The following is a 19,762-nucleotide window of genomic DNA, read 5'->3' on the forward strand; positions in this document are numbered from 1 at the left end:
CATTCGCCCTCGGTTGCTGGAGAGGGAGCTGGACCAGCACTTGCCTTTCCTCCTGGCTTAGCTAGGTTAGCTGTCATGGGTCTGGTTTTGCCCGACTGGATTTGCACTTTACATTTTGTTCTATTCAACGTCAGCAGCTCTGGCAAGTAACTCCTGGCAGGGCTGAGTGGGGAAAGCGGCAGAACTGCAGTTGCCACGCCTACAGTTACTCTTCTCTGGTTGGGTAAAACCCACCACGTGCTCTCGGTTCCTCCAAAGAAAAGACGTTCCTGGAACCTTTAACTCCTGGGTGTGTCTCCACAGTATCCAAAGTAGTTTTCCATCAAGTCCTTGGAGTCCTGTGTCTGTTTATACAAAGTCAACCAACCATGGTGTATTTCTCACTTGATCATTTGAATTATTCAAAAATCATGAAATCGGGAAAATGGAAGGGATCTTCAGAGATCTAGAACGTTCCAAGCACAGAACACTTTAGTCCTTGCAAGCAGTTAGAATGGCTGAATTGTGAACAAGAGAATCTAAGAGCGTTTTTGAAGACTGGCTGTTTGTGAGCATGAATGGGAAGGGTGACTTCCAGCGCCTCAAGGCAGGCAGTGCTGGGGATGAGGTCTGTTCCCCGTGGTGGGCAAACGTAATATGTCCTCCACCCCCCGCCCCATGGTCACGACAGGCGGGTGCGGTGCCATGAGACAGTCACTGCAGCTCTTCGTCAGCACGCGCCCCTCTCCGCACAAAATCTTCCCCAGGGACCGCCCCGCGACAGGGGTTCAGTGGGAACCAGGGAAGCCCCTCGTCTCCTTGTCCGGGCGCAGGCTGGCCCTCCCTGGGGGACTTCGCCTGTCTGTGGTTTGAGTCATTTTTCAGAGGCATAATTTATTTTTCCTTCAGATTACTCTATTTTTAAATCCTGAATTTTGACTCTGAAGCAAAGAGATAGCTCCAAACTGTATCCAAGGTACTAGATGTAAACTATTCACTAAATGAGACTCTCTTGGTTCTGCCTTTTCATGGTCATTTGTGTGTGAAGATCTTGTTCACTAAGACGGACATTTTAAAGTGAAAGAAAGCATTTTACCAAAACATCCTTGTATTTCTCTCAAAAACAGTGCTAAGTTGGGTTTTTCCTGGTGTGAAGTTGCTAACGGAGCTCTCTAGCAACTTGATAGAAGAGAAAAAACAGAAATTAAGTTTCTTGTTAACTCTGAGTCACCTGCATGGCCCCTGAGATTCTGGAGTCCAGTTCACCCAGACATTTGTTGAGGGTTCACCCTACGCCAGGCGTGGAACGAGGCCTGGACAACAAGGCCCGTCTCCAGCCGGGCAGAGGCCCCGCGGGTGGGCAGATGGGCCGTTTTGGTGTACTGTGGTAAATTCAGGGGTGGGGTGTGGGTGGGGCAGAGGGACTGAGGAAAGGCCTTCCGAGCTCAGTGTTCGGGGAGCGTCGGGTGAGGAAACTCCTGTCTGGGCTGCCGGAGCGGCCGAAACAAAGGCCCGAGGCCAGGCATCAGCCTGCTGCGTGGGCGCCACAGGCGGTTCGGAGTTGCCAGATTGTTGAGGACTCGCTGCCGTCCTGGAGCCTGGGCCCTTGTCACTTTGAGACATGGCCACTCCTGACCACAGGCAGGGAAGCAGCACAGTTGGCCACAGGGGACTGGCTGACTCAGGCTCATCAGCTTTGGAGTTGAGGTTGTCCTGCAGTCCCGGCTCGTACCGGGGGTACTTTTTCTTAGGAAATGCCTGAGTAGTTACCTTAACATGACCCATGGTGACTAATTTTTGAACTTCCTGGGTGCACTGGAAGCGTCTCACTGGAGGCAGGGAGGGGGGTGCAGCTGGAGGCCACACGAGTACGGACCGGGGCTGGCCTGAGCTTCTTCCCTTTGAGGAGGCCGGGCCTGGGGCGAGTGGAGACCATGCTGGACGACCGTGCTGGATGGCCGGCGGCACTCACATACAGAGCCAGGCCTGTCCGCACACGCGTGGGCAGTGGCTGCCTTCTATTTTCCTCTCAGCCCTCAATTGTCCCCGTGGGTAACGGTCATTTCTGGGCAGTGTGGCAAAGGTGGTCAGTCCTCCTTGTACTGGCTCCCCTAGGTGGAAGGGGGAACCCTTTTCTCAGTTCATCAACAGTGAGAGGGGCTCAGCAGCTGCTGCCCGGAGCACTGGCCCAGCCGAGGCAGGGCACACCCCACCTCTCTCCCCCAGGGGGCTGGCCCTTCCTCGTGCCTGTGGTTGTGGTCAGTGGCCTTTCTCAGCGCCCGAGTGTCATAGGTCCGTAACTTAATTCCGGAACATCCATGTCCACTTCCAAACTTCAGCGCCACTCGGCAGCCACACCATGTACTTACTCACCAAAGGGCTTTCGTGTGTGATTTTGGTGTTAAACGTTATCCTCCCCACCGAGAGGCCTATTTCAGCCCCACGCACCAAAGGCGTGTCTAAACAGTAGATCTGTCCAAATGCTTCCGGTGCCAGGGACTGTTTGGACGGACCGCAGATCCCCGGGTCAGTGATGTGGGAAGGAGATCGAAGCTGGAGTGAGGGTTGAACTTGACAATTGTGCCCAGGGTCCCTTCCAATCCCAATGTGCTGTGACTCCGCAAATGTTTACTTCCGGAGTGGCCTAAACCGCTACCAGAGACCAACCCACAGGCGGCCGACTTAACACAGATAAATGACGCATCACGCCATCTGTGTGTCACGTCATAGCGATGGCTTCCTGCATCTTTCTGTCTAGAGCCTGGGAGGTTTGGAAACAGATGGTGAAGGTGGAAGCGCATCTCATCCAACACCGGCACCTTAGAGTGTTCACCTGTGAGTCAAGTGTGCCTGCCTTTCTATCTTGGGAGAGAAAGCACAGGTTGGTTTAAAAGTTTCAATTGGGAGTTTGACCTTGATATTCATGATTCTTCCCTCCTCCACTTTTTCCCCTTGGTTCTCTGGGAAGCATGAGAGGGAGGTGGGGACACAAAGAGGGAAATGGTTAGGAAAAAGCTTTTCAGTCACATGCACGGCGTTTTCCATTTAAACGACAACAACCTGAGGTGGCAGCACACGCTGATATGAAGTATGGACCGAAATACTGTGTCTCTGGCAACCGTTGTACTTTCTCATGTGTTTGTGTTTTATGCCATTTGCCTTGCTTTTTAAAGGACTTCTTTTTTAGGGTACTGTCATTTTGCAAAAGAGAATCTTTCTATGAAAAGTGCAAAGACTCTTATTAACTGGACAGCAGGGGAGGCGCTGGGCCCACATCCGGCCTGCTGACCCCTGGCCCGCTGCAACACGTCGGGAAGTCGGGGCAGCTGCTTTCTTTCCTTCTGAAGGGAGCTACTCCGAGGGGTCAGGCTGCAAATGTCATCAGCCTGGAGCTGGAGCCGGTGTCGCAGACGTGGCTTCTGTCACCGATGCCACCAACCACGCCAAGTAGTCTTGACAGCAACTTCTGAATGAGCCCAGGCGGGATCGAGCAGGAATTTCCCGCCGCGGTAACACGCCCACGCCCGGTTCTGCCTTCCAAAGCCACTGAACGCGGTGCATGTTTCTGAGCTCGGCGCCCCTCCCTCACCCTGTGCTGCGTCCAGCTGAACGGCGTGCAGTCGTCACCCGCGGGCAGGCGCTGCCAGTGCCAGGGCGCCCGCGGTTTAAAATAAACACCTGTGGAAATCACCCTGCAGCTGTGGTCCTGTCATGGTTGTTGTTGTCCACCTACATAGCACGTGACCACATACACCCCAGCAGCCCCGCTTTGGTGTTGACCATGTGGGAGGGGGGCGAGTCTCAGACCACGCCTGCACCTGGCTGTCGGGACCCCAGGGAAAGCGCAGTCTGGAGACCGAGTGGACCGCCATTCCCCACAGACTCTGAGCACAACCAGTGGGCTTAGCGTGTAGTTTTTACTTTGTTTCTCTGCAGTTAATAAACTTTCCAAATGAGGGCAAAGAGGGCTTCAGGGCTAACAGCCAGGAAGAGCCTCTCCAAGCGCCCTGGAGAGCTGTTTCCTGGGTAAGCACACAGGTGGCAAGCTCTCAATGGTCTGCGTGAGTGGGCGGCTGGGGAGCACGCCCCTCAAGGCACCTGCCCCTGCAGGTGCCACCCCCTGGCAGCCCACTTGTGCCGGAGAAGCCACGCCCAGCACTCCAGAGGCCCGGCTTCGCTCCTTCGGAAAAGGAGAGATGCAGTCAAACGGAGCAGCCTTGCCTGCGGCAGGTGCACTCAGAGAACCCCCTTCCTCCCTCCCTCAACACCTTGCCTGAGAAACACGGAGCCCCTCTGGGGAGCACACCGGGGTTTGCCTCTGCTGTGGGCAAGGAGTTCTGTTTATGTAAACGTACTCTAAACCTGCTCGTTGATTTGTTACTACTCTCCCTGAAGCCACCTGGAAGTGCAATGCGGTAGTTTAGAGGCTTTAGCCAGCGGTGGCACTAGAACGCCAGGTGCATTTGGGAAGAAGCCGCTCCTGATCTCGAGCAGATGTAAATTGGGCCTCCTGTCCTTGGTTTATGTAAATAGGCACTGTGCCCCGGTTATGCTTTGCTCCTGGGGGCACAGCCCTTCGCTGACGCCCAGAGACACTGCCTTCCGACTTCCTGCCACCCCCACCGCTCCCTTCAGACAGGCATCTTAAATGCAGATGTGGGTTCATCTTAAATGCAGAACTCCAGAGAAAACCACATTCTCAACTAAATGAGAGATGCACTCGGGAAAGCACCCGCTGTGGAAGCTGAAGTTCAGCTTGCTCCCAGCCGTAGTCGGATGTACTTTAAAATAAAGTCCTGCACCTCGTAGGTTCCTCCTTGTAAGGGGGTGTCTCGGGGGGTGGGGATGCAGGGTCGGAAGTGAAGTGTGCTTTGTCCCTGCCCCATGCCTTCTCCTGTTTTCTAAGGAGGGTCTGGCCCAGCTGTTTAAGTCTCTGAGCAAGATTTCAATGTTTCTTCTCTTCAGCTGGTGGGGACAGTGTTCTAGCAGGAGGCCGGTGTGTGGGAACCACAGCAGCCTGGGGCCGCCCTCCCACAGCCCAGCTGTGCCGCTTCCACCGGGTTCTGTGGGGCGTCCCGTATGTCCCACCAACAGATTACACTGGTTTCATTGTCTTGAGTGGCTTCCTATCACTCTCCATTAGACAAACCCTAAGACACTCAGTGCACCGTGGCTGGAAAGGTCTCCGTTCTCCGGTGCTCCGAGGCTCACCTTCTAAACCATGAATGTCCCCAAACAGGCAGAGCACCCTGAGAAACAGCTGATGGCATTTTGTGGACGTTCGTACCTTAGTGCAAAACCAGCTCAGTAACTTCTTCTCTAAGACTGACTAAGATTAGGGACATTGGGGGATTACAACTTTTGATGAGAAAAACAAGAAGATATTTTAGAATGCAAGCTCCTGAGAGAGGGCAGGCCTGAGTAGAGGGAAGACACTTCCAGTTACCAGGAAACGAGCCCAAGTCTAGTCCTGCCCCCAGTAATCAGGGGAATAATTCATTGTGACTCATCTGTATAGTCACTTTACACAGCTCCTTCCCTCCAAGGAACTCATCATGTGGATGGAAGTTCAGTTTGAGAAAGAGATTTGGGAGTGGAATTTATGTTGGACGTAGTCTCCTAAGTATGGCAACAGAGACCTCTGTTACATGGTACTCGACTTGGAGCAGAGCTGTCTCGAGAAGCTAATTAAGAAGGGGTGGGAAGCCGTGTTGAGTCCGGGGAAGGCTGACCGAGAGACATGAAGTTCTCTCAAGGCATTGCTCAAACCATACACGTTCTGAACTGGCGGAGCTCCCCAAATCATCCCTATCTTGGGTGTGATATGTTTTAGTAGCACTCCAGGTAATTATTGTTTGGTGAGAAAAATATATGGCAATTTTTACATTTGGCTTAGGAAAGCCCGTTGGAGTGCCTGATGAGAAACCTTCACAGCCAGCCTGGGCGAAAGGCACCCTGGTGACTAGCTGGTGGCCGTGGCTTCCAGCGAGGCCCCTAGTCCTGGGAGGTTCCTGGTGTGGCTGTTAGGGAAGCACACCATTGGTCCCTCTCCATCTGTGCGGTGGCGCAAACCTCCCATGGCCACCACGGGGGACTCACACACTGACCTTACAAACGGTATGAAGACCCTCTCAAAGGTCCCGTCACTGGGGAAGCCAGCACCACGGAGTTCCAGAGGAAAGCGTATCATCAGGGGGCATTAGCATCTCCCGCTGCTCATGGCACATTCTTGGTTTGGGCCCCCCCCCCACAGTGATGAGGGCTCCCCTCAGCTCCCCTCAGCCCCCAACCTCAACTCAGGCCTTTTTCCAGTGCCGTTCCATCATCAAGTATTTACCAAGGGCCAGCAGGTGTGAGAGCTGTTGCCGAGTACAAGGGACCCCCTGGGGGCTTCTCCCCAACCCCCACCACCCCACCCCCACCCCGCAGGCACTCACAGGCCTGAAGCAGGCTGGTAGGTGATTGACCTCCTCCCGGTTTAGGTGGGTAGTGGTACAGACTATTAAAAGCTCGTGGAGGGGATGGGGCAGTGTCGCAGTGCAGGGGTGGTCCTGGTCAGCATTCGGAGGGTACAGGGACAGGGTGGGGCTAAAGCCTGGAAGGCCAAGGCCAACAACAGAGCTTTTATGACCCTGAGGGCTGGTCTGAAGCAGAACACAAGAAGGACACAGTGCACAGTGATGGGGAGGAGGCACCCCAGGGCACAGGGGAGCCTCCTGGTCACCTACCTTGAGCCTCTGGGTCACTCACATGCGGCTCCCTGTCCTCTGGACCCCGCAGGGGCTGTGCCACAGGCGCTGAAGCAGAACCAGCGTTCCTGCTGCCAGGTGTCTGACTGGGGCCCCTCCTGTCCCATCCAAGGGAGAGGTGCTTCACCTGGGACTCAGCCCAGCCGGCACTGGGGCCTCGGCTCATTAAAAAGCTCGAAGGTGCTTCATTGGATTGTTTTCAAAGTTGCCTAAATGAGTGCCTCTGAGAACTGCTGTGAGTGCCGCTCCCTTAAAAACGCTCAGAGTTCCAGCCAGTAGTTAGGGGAGGCCTGGGCAGGTTCCTCACCTCAGTGCCCTCCTGCCTGGAGGCCAGGGCCCCTCAGGCTGCAGAGCGGGAGGAGCGGTCCTCACGTGGCTGGAGGGCAGGTGGCCGCAGCAGCTCAGACCCAGCAGGGCGATGGCGGAAGGCAGGTGTGCCTCGTCCGGAGCCGTCTCCCGGGACTGGCCGAAAACCAGAGGCCAAACGGCAAATGAGCTCTGACTCCTGGGTTCATTCATTCTCCCTCCTTAGGAGGAAGGTTCAGACCAAGAGCCTCCACAGGGCCCCAGGGTTCTGCTGGGGGTCGGGGTGTCCTTCCTCCTCGTCTCCCCGGGGGCCCAAAATCTGTCCTCCTCCCTCTCAAGCTATCGGCCCTCTGGGTTGAGATGTCGTGTGAATGAGAGGGCTAATGAGCCGGGGCTGGCACTGGAAAATAGTAAAACGTGCCGTGAATAAGGAGCACGCTGTGATCCCGACTGAGTGACTGGATCCGGGAAACCGGCTCAGGAGAAGCAACTGAAGAACTGGGCACGAAGGCGGCAGCAGGACGCAAAGGAAAGGGAAGCTCGTGCACGAAGAATATGCACATACAGAATTTACTCCAAATGCTTGCTTTCCCCCCTCTAGAGAGAGAGGGAGAAGTGAGGCTAAGTACCTACCTGATACCAAAATAACTTCCAGGTGGATTAGCAACTAAATGAGAGAAAATGGTATAAGAGAATAGGGGGAGAGAGGAAAACGGTAACTAAACAACAATAAAAATATTAACATTTAAAAAAATAGGGAAAAAACAAAATATTTAGAGTAACCAGGGATGCTTTTTTTTGCTATAAAATGAATAAATCAGTTTTAATGATAAGTGTACAGCCTGAATACAAAAAAAAAATTAAACCTCTGCATGGCAAACCACAACAGCAAAAACAAAATTAGAAAGTAATTTGCTAAAATGAGAGGGAAAGGCACATGTGATAAATGTGTCCAAGAAGGCTTATAAATCAACAGTTTAAAAGACGATTGTCACACCCTGCCTGGGTGGCTCAGCTGGTTGGAATGTCGCCCTATATACCAAAAGTCTGCAGGTTCGATTCCCAGGCAGGGCACATCCCTGGTCAGGGAGTATATGGGAGGCAATTGGCTGATGTTTCTCGTCCCTCTCTCTCTCTCTCAAATCAATAAACATACCATCTGGTGAGGATTAAAATAATAATAATAATAAGTTGAGCATCACAATAGCAAAATGGGCATAGGACACGAACAGGCAACTTACAAGACAAATGCAAATGCTCAACAAACAACTGCCACCAGCAAGTTCAACATCACTCACAGAAGAAATGCAAAGGAGAAGATGCCGTAGCTCATCTGACCGCTGTGCAAAGATCCCTCTTTTGAGGATGACAGGACCCAGAGTTCATTAGGAAGAGGAGAAAAAGTGCTGAGCATGCTGAAGGGAATATAAATTGCTACAATTTTTCTAGAGGGTGATTTGGCTAATGTAGATCAAAAGCTTTAAAAATGCTTACACACCAGGTCCCGGTAACGTCACTACCAGTAATCCATCCTAACACAGTAACCGAAGACACACACACGAATGCACGTGTGAAAGTGTTCACCCTGCAGATGTTCCCTAGACAGAAAAGAAACAAGCTAAATATCCCGCAACAGGGGATGAATTACATTATGGAACAATCATACAACAAAATACATTCCAAACAGAAGCAACACGTTAAAGAATATTTCATGACATGAGAAAACATTTATAACACGATGTTAAGTGGAAAAACAACAGGCTTCCGAATGGTTCTGTAAAGTGTGGTTTCCGTTGGGGACATACTTCCCTGCATGAACAAAGGCTTAGAAAGGAGACCGAAAATACGAATAGAGGTTATATCTTAATGAGGGGATTAGAGGAGAGCTTTAGTTTATTTCCTTATTGGTATTTTTAAAATAATATTTTAATTATATTACTATCTATTTGTATATTTTATGTTCCCTATTTTCTAAATGAATACACATTTGTTTGATGATTAGGAAAGAGAAAGTGAGATCGTGAATAAATATTTCCTCCCACCCCACCCTTCACACGGAACCCTAGGATGGCCCAGCCAGGATGCGCAGATGCCTTGCTTTGCTTGGCTGTGTGCAGGGCCGGGGGGCCAGAAAGGCGTGTGGCTTAAGGGAAGGAGAGAAGCAGACAAACGTTTGGAGGGAGGGGGAGAGTCAGAAAGGGGTCTAGGAAGGGCCTAGGTTGTGGAAGGCCGCAGAAGCCACGCTGGGACCCTGCTCGCACCGCGGTGCCCAGGAATTCGATGGTCGGAAGAGATCGGAGGGGCCTGGGCCCCTTGGGAGGCTGGGCTCCAAAACCGGAGAAGGGAACCTCCGCGGAGAGCTCTGACGCAGCTGGGCGGCAGCTCGGAACTTCTTTCTCCCCCTCCCCCTCTCCCCTTCCCTCTCAAGGACCGGTGGGGCAGAGAAAAGTCTAGAACGAGGGTGGAGGCGGAGGAACAATGGGAACTGCAGTGAGACCCCGGGGCTGCCTCTTCATCTTGCCTTTCGTGACTCCTGCTTGCGGTCCAATTCTGCCCAGAACCAGTCTCTCGAGAAACGGGAGACCTGGCTTGGGTCAAGGGTCCCTCGCGAGGCCCGCTTCCCTGGCCCCGAGAGATTCTCTCCTTCGGCCTCTGTGCGCGCCACTGTCCTTGGAGCAGGCGGGCAGGCGAGGACCATCCCCACGTCTGCGCAGAGCGGCGTGGAAGGCAAGGCGCCTCTGCGCGTGCTCTTCACCGATGGACACTTCGGGGCACCTGCCGTTGCTCCCAGGCGTGTGCGGGAGAATGACCTGTGCTCACAGCTGCAGAGAGAACCGCAGTGCCCTGGCGGAGCTCACGGATCACCGATAGAGGGGGTGGAGGGCAGGCTGCGGGAGGACCCTCGAGCTGGATCCGGGCCAGAACGGAGAGCAGTTCCGGTAAACCCCTTCGAAGGCGGTGCGACCCTCTCCCATTGGCATGTTGGTTCCTGGAGCAGGCCAGCGGCCTTCCCCAGGCAAGGAGGTAAAGCGTGATTCCCTTATCTGGGGCAGGTGCACCCCCAGCCCCCCATGCACCCTGCCCCTGAGCGCCGCCCTCGCGGCACAGAGGCAGCATCTTGCTGCTGCCGCCCAAGTGTGTCTCATATGTAAGTTCCCTCGCGAACTCCTGGTCTAATGGAGTTGCCGGCCTCTCCCTCTGGTCTCTTGGCCCTGGGGAAATTTTATGAGACGGAGGGCATCTAGAAACAATTGTAGTAATCTGCTTCCTAAGAATGGCCTCACTGTGTGCAGGCATTGGGCCGATTTCCTGGCTCTTTCCTTTTTCTCTTGGGTGAGTAACACAACTATTTATTTAATCCTCACTTCCAGCCCATGAAAGTCTCCTAACCCCCATTTCACAGACTGGGAACAGGAGGCTGGAGCAGGTTTAGGCAGTTGGTGCGGCGGCACAAAGCAGGAGGGACTGCCCTCCGACCCAGCCTGGCATCGGGTCAGCTTGGCCCTATGGACCAAGCGCCTGCTGAGCCCTCCCACTGTGACTTGACTCACGCTCTGTGCGAGGAGCCAGGCTTCAGGCAGCTGGTGTCTGTGCTCAGCAGGGCCGCGGCGCCTGCTGCTGGCGTGGAGAGGAGGAGCCCTGAGCGAGCTGCAGCCCTGGGTGTGCCTGGCAGAGTCTGGGAAAAGTGGCCGGGAACCAGGGAGGGGGCTCCAGGCAGGGGAGCAGCAGGGACAAGAACTCGGAGCCACACTGCTCCTGGCATGTTTCAAAAGTAATGTGTCGACCGGGAATAACAGGAAGTCTGTTTGGACAGGTAGGTCAGGCACCATGACAGAGCACTGCAATTCCAGGTGAAGGAATTTGCATGTTAAAACCACCTCAGCTGATATTTCTACAGTACTCATGTTTCTCTGAGCATCCTGAAGGTGTGTGAGCTGGAAGGAAGTCTCGGAAGCAACATGGTGACTGGGCAAAGCTCAGGGTAGAAACTGGGGACCAGCAGGAAGGCCTGGCGCCAAACACAGCTGGTGTCTAAGGCGGTGTTCCACCTGGGAAGTGCCGTTCTTGGCTTTCCTCTGAGGCTTCCTGCCCTGGCCCCCTTCATGGATGAGAAGTGAACTTCCGGCATGGTAACTGTGACTGTTTGTGCGTCTAACTCCCACGCTAGACCAGGAGCCCCTTCAGTTTCTGAATCCTCACCACTGACTGGTCTCTGGCAGACAGTAGGTGCTCTATAAATGCTCGTTATTTTGTTCATTAAATATTTTGGTTGATAGTTACTACATCACACTCAGATGACCCATCGCTAAAGAATTAAAATGTAATAAAATAGCCCCATGTGGTAGATTGTTTTTAAAAAATATTTATTTATTTATTTAGAGAGGGGGAAGGGAAGGAGGAAAAATAGGGAGAGAAATATCAATATAAGGGAGAAACATCAATCAGTTCCCTCTTGCACGTGCCCCTACTGGGGATCAAACCTGCAACCAGCTATGTGCCCTGACCCGAAATCAAACCAGTGACCTTTTGCTTTGTGGGACCACACCCAACCCACTGAGTCATGCTGGCCAGGGCATTGTGGCAGATTTTGTTTGACCGTGTTCATGCCCTCTTCCTCACCTCCACAGAAGAGTGTACCTCTGATTCTTGTTAGTTTGGGCCTCTATGAAATGACTCACATCGGTCGATTGGACACAAGCAGGTGGGAAGCCAGCACAGGCTTGAAATGTGTTTGCATTCTTGGGCTTTGCCCACTGTGGTGGAACATGCTCTGGCCAGTCAGTGGTCCAAAGAGGCCAATGGGAATCTGCAGCATCATCCAGACCCAGTGTGTTGCTTGAAGACACCCCACTGAGCTCAGCTGAGATCAGCCCATGGAGCAGACCTGCAGAGGAGTCAGCAGTAAGCACATGCTTATCATTGTATGCCTCTGAGATTTGGGACTTGTTTGTTAAGTAGCAGTAGCTGACAGATACAACCCTCTGCTGAAAATGTACCACCTATCATTTTATTGTCCTTTGTTTAGGAAGGCGGGTCACAGACTCCGACTTTAGACTACTCCTTGTCTGTGAAATGTATAAAGTTGTACGAGTGAGTTGACTGAGGCAATCAATGAAATACATGTAGGGCAGCTCCTGGCACAAGGAAAAGCACTCAGCATTGACACTGTGATGATGATGATGACAACGACGATGACAACATTTCTGGACTTGGGTGCCTGCTTTACACAGCACTTATCACTGGGTGTGGGGCTATGACAGTGAGCAGATACCTTCTAATAACAGAATGTCAAGCGACAGAACACTGACTCCGTGCTGATGCATGCCCTTCCAAAATGATCTAAACTGCACTCCCCTACCCTCTGCCAAAGAGCAAAGGCACCGCAGCCTGTTTACAACAGTCAATTAACTGATGACACAGCTGTCCCAGAGGCAGAATCAGTGTCCTCGGTGTGTCCTGTACGGCAAAGCCTGAGCTGCGGGTGAGAGTCTGAGTCGGCGATGGCTCTGGCTGTGCTGGGCGGACAGCAGAGTGTGCGCCCCACCTCCCTCCGTCCCTCCCACCTGTCTCCACTGCTCCCCGACTCTTAACGCCACCCAGTGCTGACGGGCAGGATGTACAGGGTCTGAGAGGACTCAGAACATGGGTGAGGAGGGCAACCGGACAGTCTCGTGAAGTCACTTGGTCTCCCCACTTCACCCACCCACACACTGGCTCAGTGTCGGGAATCAACTGATCTTTGCCTGGGGACTGGAAATGTTTCTAGAAGCCCGAATGAATCTTAGGAAATAGAGAACAATCTCTCCCACGTTGCATAATCAGGCTGGGGAAATGTGTTTCCGATTAGAACAGCAGCCAGCAATTTCCTAGGACACAGACGGAGGGCTGTTCATTGGGCTCTGGATGTGCTTGAGAACGACGTGATTTTAACCTCTCCATGTCTGCGCGGACACATTCAGCTGCCCCTGTGTCCCTGATGGGCCCCGTCCCTGACGGGCCTCTCTGTACGATGTGTGCTCTGCCTCCCCCTCCAGAGGGGATGAAGCGGCATCGATGCGTGAGAGTGAGCGTGCTTCTCAGAGAGTTTGGGGAGATCAGGAGAGGGTCTCTGACACAGAAAGGAAGTGAAAATGAAGAGATATCAAGGTCCTCGGAAACAGACCAGATCCGCACAAAAAGCACAACAGAACCAGGCACCTAATAACAAAGGCGGCCCCTTAGAGTCTGTCATTCCTGGCTGCGTTCTCAATCAGCAGAAAGGTACCGGACTGCCCCAAAGTGGCACCCCCAGCCCTGCTGCGCCCCCCCCATCACCACATGGCTGGGCCCTTAGCACTTATTTTGCGATGATACAGTGTTGAGTTTGAGGAGGAAACCCTGAGGGTTGGTAGAACTGTGCCCCAGCAATGAGCAGGTCTGGGTGCAGATTCTGGCTCCCCCGCTTGACCTCAGTCATTGGATGTGACTGAGGCCTAGTTTTTAACTGTGTCAGTAGGGTTCAATGATATGTATAAATATGCACCCCACTCATGAGCACCCAGCATGCAGTAAACACCCAGCAGAATTTGGGGTGGGTGGGTAAGCCTGCAAACAGATTCACCCTGTGCGGTCCCACTGAAGGGCCTAGCATTTCATTTAATTCTCTGTTGTCACTGTATTAAAATGCGTAATCATTTTTGAACAAGGGCCCCTGCGTTTTTGTTTGGCATTGGGCCCCACCCATCAGGGAGCCAGCCCAGTGAGCAGCCAGCTGCAGCCCTGGGAGGGGAAGACCTTGGCCGCCAAGTGAGTTCTAAGGCATGACCCCAGCGTGACCCCACAGTCCTGTGCTCTGGCATCATGATACCACATTTTGAACAAAGTCAAAGATGGAAATATTCTGTATTAAACCTGCACCATTTTATTGTAAGCTGCTGGGTATTTGTTAAAATTCAACCTCACCACGGGGCAGAAAGTTTCTTCCTCACTTCGTATGTTTCCTTGCCCACAGAGAGAATGCAAGTGCGAGTCTGTCCTTCCTCGGTGACCTGCCAACTGCCTGGGGAAATGGAGCAGCACTTAATCAAGCATCTAGTGAACTTGGGAGCCATAACTCGGGCGTGTTCAGCTCTGCTCCCTGCTCTCCCCTCTCCCTGGGGACGAGGTGGTGGGGTCTGCCCCAGGCCAGCCAGCTGCAAGCAGGGGCCACAAGTAGGAAACCCGTTTGGCTCTCACACGGAGCATTGCCTTTCAATTAGCCTTATCAACAACAACTGTGGTATTTTGACTTGAATGTATTTTTCCGCTGCCTTCCTCCTCAAGCTGCTCAGTCCTTGGCTGGGAAGAGGGCCTCCTTCTGTGACCCCGGCAGCCGTGGGAACCCCTGCCACCCATCTTGTCACCGGAGTCCCCTGGAAGACTGTAAGGGGCTGTGTCTGTCTCCGTAGCTTCCATTGCCTGCTCTAGCACACTGCCTGACGTACAGGTCACACTCAGATACCCATTCAGCAATGCACGCAGTGGTGTCACTGCCGAGGTGAGCGAACAGATTGGAGTCCAACGTGCTGGAGTCCAGGCGAGCCCTCCCGTGCTGGGGCCGAGACCAGCATTCTCCTTGCATCTGTGGCAGTGCCACCGACAGCCATCAGCAGGCAGACAGCCAGCGTTCAGGCTCTGGGGCCCTCACACACCGGGGAGGGAGACGCGGTCACCCTCACCTCACGCCAGCAGGGGCCTATGGGAGTCATCTCAGGGCCCGAGCCTGGGGCTTCTGGGGAGAAGGAGAAGGGGCAGCTCCTGGCTTTGAAATGCTGTTGGAGAAAAAAAAAACAACCCTTTGTGAGCAGATGCAAAATACTCCATTCTGCATGGAGGGACTCTTTTCTTTGGCGGTGGTCCAAGCCTGGGGGAGTCGGGGTGCTGTCTGCCCACCCCCAGTCCCCACCTCAGGGCCCCTCAGTTGTGGGCAGTTACTGAAGCAGTTCACAGGTGAGAGGAAGAAACTCTGGGGGTGGCGGGTGGGGGGATGGAAGGGAGGGTGTTCTCTAGTGACAGTGAGGGGTTGGGGTCACCGAGGGCCAACCTCAGGGGCCCTCCTCTCCACCGCACAGTGGGGGTTCGGGCTTGGCACCCAGGGCCAGCTTCGTGGGGGTACAACCTATGTACCGGCGCAGGACCCACATCCAGAAGGTCCTCGCGTGTGTCTGAAGGTGCTGCCTTCACTCTTGAAGTTCTTAATTTTTACACAAGATTCCCCATAGTCATGTACCGGACCCCACAAACGGTATCGCTGGTCCTGGTGTTCACCCTCTCAGAAGAGGAAGACCACAAAACGTGAGCCCAGGTTGAAAGCTCTCCTCCCGAGAAAGCGGCTCTCAGCCAGACTGAAGAGATCGTTGTCCCTCTTTATGGGAAGGACCCCTTGACAGCCTGATTCTAGGCATCAGAGTCATCACCCTTGGTCTGTCTCAGTGACATGGGTTTCTCCCCGGAGGGGCTCAGGGGACCCGGCAGGGCCCTGGTCTGCTATCCTACCTCCGCAGTGGGGTCGGCCCCTGCCTGCTGCTCGGGCGCAGCCCAGGGCCCGGGCTCAAACCTCAGAGCCCCAAATTATCCGGGACCAACGCCAGCCACTGAGAAGCGCGGCGCGGCTTTCCAGCGGCGAGGCCGGGGAAGGGCAGAGGCGCAGGCACCGCCCACCGCCAGCAGCAGGGACCGCATCCAGCCCCTTCGCTGCAGACCCCAGAGGCCTGATCCCCCCAGCAGGAGGGGAGAGGGCAAGTCACCTGGTTAACCACTCTCCCAGGTGGTCTCACTTTTGGCACCTTCAGCTCGCACCTCAGCTCGGTCTGGATCTCAACAAACCAGGTGAACTGTGCCACCTGCTGGCACTGAACGAAACACTGAGTCATGGCCCCAGCTACGGCCGCGGAGACCAGCTTTTCCCAATGAAGGGCTAAGACACGTGGACGCGCGGAGCCTATTCCGCCAGTCGGAAGGATCGTCGCGGAGCAGCAGAAGTAGCAGTGATGGGTGCCTGGGACCTGTTCTCCTGTCTGTGCTGACGGAGCATCTGGGATACTGCCCTGTCTTTTGAAGGGTCTAAACACGAGAAGGGTGAGAAGTGTCGGTCTTAGTCACTCACACCAGCATCCCTAGCATCTCCCGAAGTACCTGAGACAGAGGTCTCAACCTGGATGCACTTTGTACTCACCTGGGGAGTTTTTAAAGCTCCAGTTGATGGACCCAGGCCTGGGTGTGTTTTCAAAGCTCTGAAGGTCTGTCTCATGTTGAGAACCACTGGCCTAACATGTATCAGGAACTCAATAAATATTAATATTTACTGAGCAGTTGAATCCATAACTGTACTCAGACTATTCCAACAAAGTCCAGAACGTCATGAATGAAGGTTTACGCAAAGAGGGATGTCTTGGCTGCGGCAGTTAACTAGTAACCATCACAGAGCTTGCTCTCTTCGCTGAAATAGCCCACTTTATTAGATCAGTCTGTTTCACCGGCCGCTACAGGTAACCACGTGACCGGCCCCTCTCCTCTCCGCCTCCCCCTCCCCCCAGGGCTTCGGAGCAGCTCCGAGGTGCTAAGAGGCAGTGAGTCCTCTGCTTGACTTGGGACATCATCGTATAGTTCCAAGCGCTATAATAATATTCTGGAAAATGCCCAACTCGGTTTTAAAGGCAAAAATAAATAAATAAACAAAACACTTTGAGCATCTTGAAAAGGGATACATCGTCAACCTATTTTCCCAACTCCTGCGGGAAACCCGTTTCTCCTGCAGCAGAACCTCTGCAGGGACAGCAGCCCTCTCTAGCCTCGGGAGGTCCACTCAGCGACGCAGCTGCAGCTGCGTGTGAGCAGAAGTGCTGGCATTTACCCGGAGGGGGGCTTCAGCTGCTTGAATAACCTGTGGGTGCCTGGGCAGCCTCTGCACAGCGTCCCTCCCTGGCTGCACGCACAGCGCCATCTTCTCAGCCTCTCCATTCTCCGTGCCATTAGCTTCCTGCACCTTTGAAAGTATTTGGAGAGTCCAACAAGTTGGCGTCCAAACTACTTTTCTCCACTGCTTCCAACACTGGGAAGCACCCCCACCCAAAAAAAACAATTCTTCGACAGATGGGTTGTTTTTCCTTTTTCCGTTTGGGGATGGTGGGGGAGCTCAGGAGGCCATTAGCATCTTCCCTATGCAGCTACAGAAGGACCCTTGCAAGTGGGGAGATCTCCAAGTAGTTAACGAAGGAGGAGGGAGGTAGTTACTTGAGCTCTGCACCCCCTCAGAGAAAGCAAAGGCTCCTTCAGGGCTGCAGAGTGTGCGCTACAAACTCTAGGGGGCGCCGTTCAGAGCCTGGTGATGGCAGGTGATTTGTATCTGCATTGGGACAGCTTTCTGGCAGATGACAGCAAAGCGAATTGAGGACTAGGAGAGGTGTTTTTCTAATTTTCCCAAAAGCTTCTTATGGATAGATGCAACCCCCCACCCCCGCTCCATTCCTTCACTGTTCCTCTCTGCCCTTTTGAGATGCCTCTTGTACCTTTACTTTCCTAGTCTTCCCCAGTCACAAAACTGGCTGAGGGAGGTGGAGGCAGAATGGAGGGGGGACCCTGGCGGGAGGAGGCCCCGAGGCAGGGCTCTCCTCACAGAAGGCAGGCTGGGCCCTCAGAGCTTCCCTCCCTCAACAAGCCCAGAGGTTTCTTCCTGGCAACACAGACTATGACTCTGAAGGTTCCCCTGAAGGTTCCACAAGAAGCCCGGCCCCTCCCCCGGCCCTGTTTATACACAGGCTGCCAACAGCTGGTCTCCTGCCCCACGCCCTGGTCCAGTGCAGCTGCCAGTGACATGCCTGGACACTGGCGAAAAGGCCAAAGAATGTTTACAAGCTTGGGTTCGGTTTGGCAGTCATTGCCACAGGGGAAGCCATCACCAGCCTTGTTTCCCAGTCAGGAGACCAGTAAGAATGTTCCTGTTCTCATGTCTGTCACTCATCTGGTTCGGTGCAGCCCGGAGAACACCCTGCCCATTGCTTCTGCTGTCTGTGGCCCCCTTTGTGGCATGAGCGCGACGTCTGACTATTGCAAAGCTTCCCGAAAGGCCTGACTCAAAACTAAAAATGTCAATAAGAAGTAAAGGCTTTGAATGGAGCACCTCGGGCTTCCGACAGAGCTCTGCCTGTTCCTGGCTGTGCAGACTCACCTTTCTGAGCTCCGGTGCCCTGGTCTGCAGAAATAGGATCAGGAGCTATACCTCTTGGGCAGCACAGATGAGTATATATATATATATATATATATATATATATATATATATATATATGTATATATATGAAAGCCATGTATCACTGCACTCAGAATAAATTAAGAGCTCAATAAATAATAGTAGCTGTTATTAATAATGACATTAATACCTTCCCTGTTCAAAACTGAGCTCCTCCTTCGGTCCCTCAGCCCTTCAACTTATTAGGAACTTTGGGAACGTTTTAAACTAGAACCAAAGAGGAAGCTGGCAGATTTGTTAGCCCCTCCAAGTGGGCCCCCCACCCCCACCCCCGGGATCACTTTGAAAGGCTTTTTATTTATTTATTTAGCAGAGGCAAGAAGTTCCTCATAAAGAGCTAAGGCCTTCCAGAAAAGTCAGTAAATAGGGGCCTGTAAATACGGGCCTGTCCTGGAGGAGGCGCCGGTGCGGAGCCTGCGAGTGCTTCCCAAACCACACCAGGGCCAGAAGGGCAGGACCTAGAACACCCAGGAAACGGCCGCGAACGCCCCCTCCTTTGGGGGCAGGAAGCGGGGAGGCTGTTCCCTGTGCAGACCGGCCAGAAGACACGGGGGCCTCGGGGCGCCACGCTGACCCTCGTGCAGACGGAGGGCTGCGGCGGGCGGCTCCTCTGGAGTCAGACCGCTTCCCGCAGCCCCAGGCGGTGAGCTGCCGCCGAGTGCGCTGGCCGGCGGGCCTGTTCTTCGCCTTCCACCCAAGGATCCCCTCCAGGTCCAGTCTGTTGTGAACAGCAAGACTGAGCTTGTTTGTTTGTGTTCTTTATTTTTCTTCCTGCTCTGTCTTTGGGGAAACATTTTTGTCCTTAAAAACTTTGTACCAGTCCCTAATTTTCAAATGCAGAAAGAGTAGCGTCACGAGGTGGTAGGGGATGGAGTGGAAGGAGGATGTGCCTTCTCCACCTGATGGTGTCAAACGGTGTCCCCAGACAAGCCGTGTCAGTCAAACGGGTTTTCTCTGCCTACTGGGTCAGACCCTTGAGGGTGGGCCCAGCAAGCTGCGCGTTCCTGTGCTCTGTGGGTGATTTTGATTCAGCCTAAGCAACCACTGTCCTTAGCGTTTCCCCAACCACGACTTCAGGGAGCAAGCTCCCACGCATCTGCTTCCCTCAACATACCCACCCACACCTGCTAGGCATCTGATTGTTGTTTTATTTTAATTGCCCCTGGGGCAATTCTGAGTTTGGGGCCAGTTGAGGAGACTGACTAGACTCTGCTGCCTCAGGGCCTAATATAGGGCCATTTTAAGAGAATCCCAAGGAGAAAAAAATTATTAAAACCAAACAACAAATTCTCACACTGAAATCAGAGTAAGGCGTTGTCGCCCTGGCCCGGTGGCTCAGTTACGTGAAGCACTGTCCCCACACCAAAAGGTTGCCGGTTCGAGCCCTGGTCAGGGCAGGTATGGGGAGGCAACTTATCCACGTTTCACACTGATGTTTTTTTCCTTTTTACTCTCTCTCCCTTCC

Source organism: Artibeus jamaicensis, unplaced genomic scaffold, assembly GCF_021234435.1.
Source record: "Artibeus jamaicensis isolate MK-2021 breed Jamaican fruit bat unplaced genomic scaffold, CSHL_Jam_final contig_415, whole genome shotgun sequence".
Taxonomy (NCBI): Eukaryota; Metazoa; Chordata; class Mammalia; order Chiroptera; family Phyllostomidae; genus Artibeus; species Artibeus jamaicensis.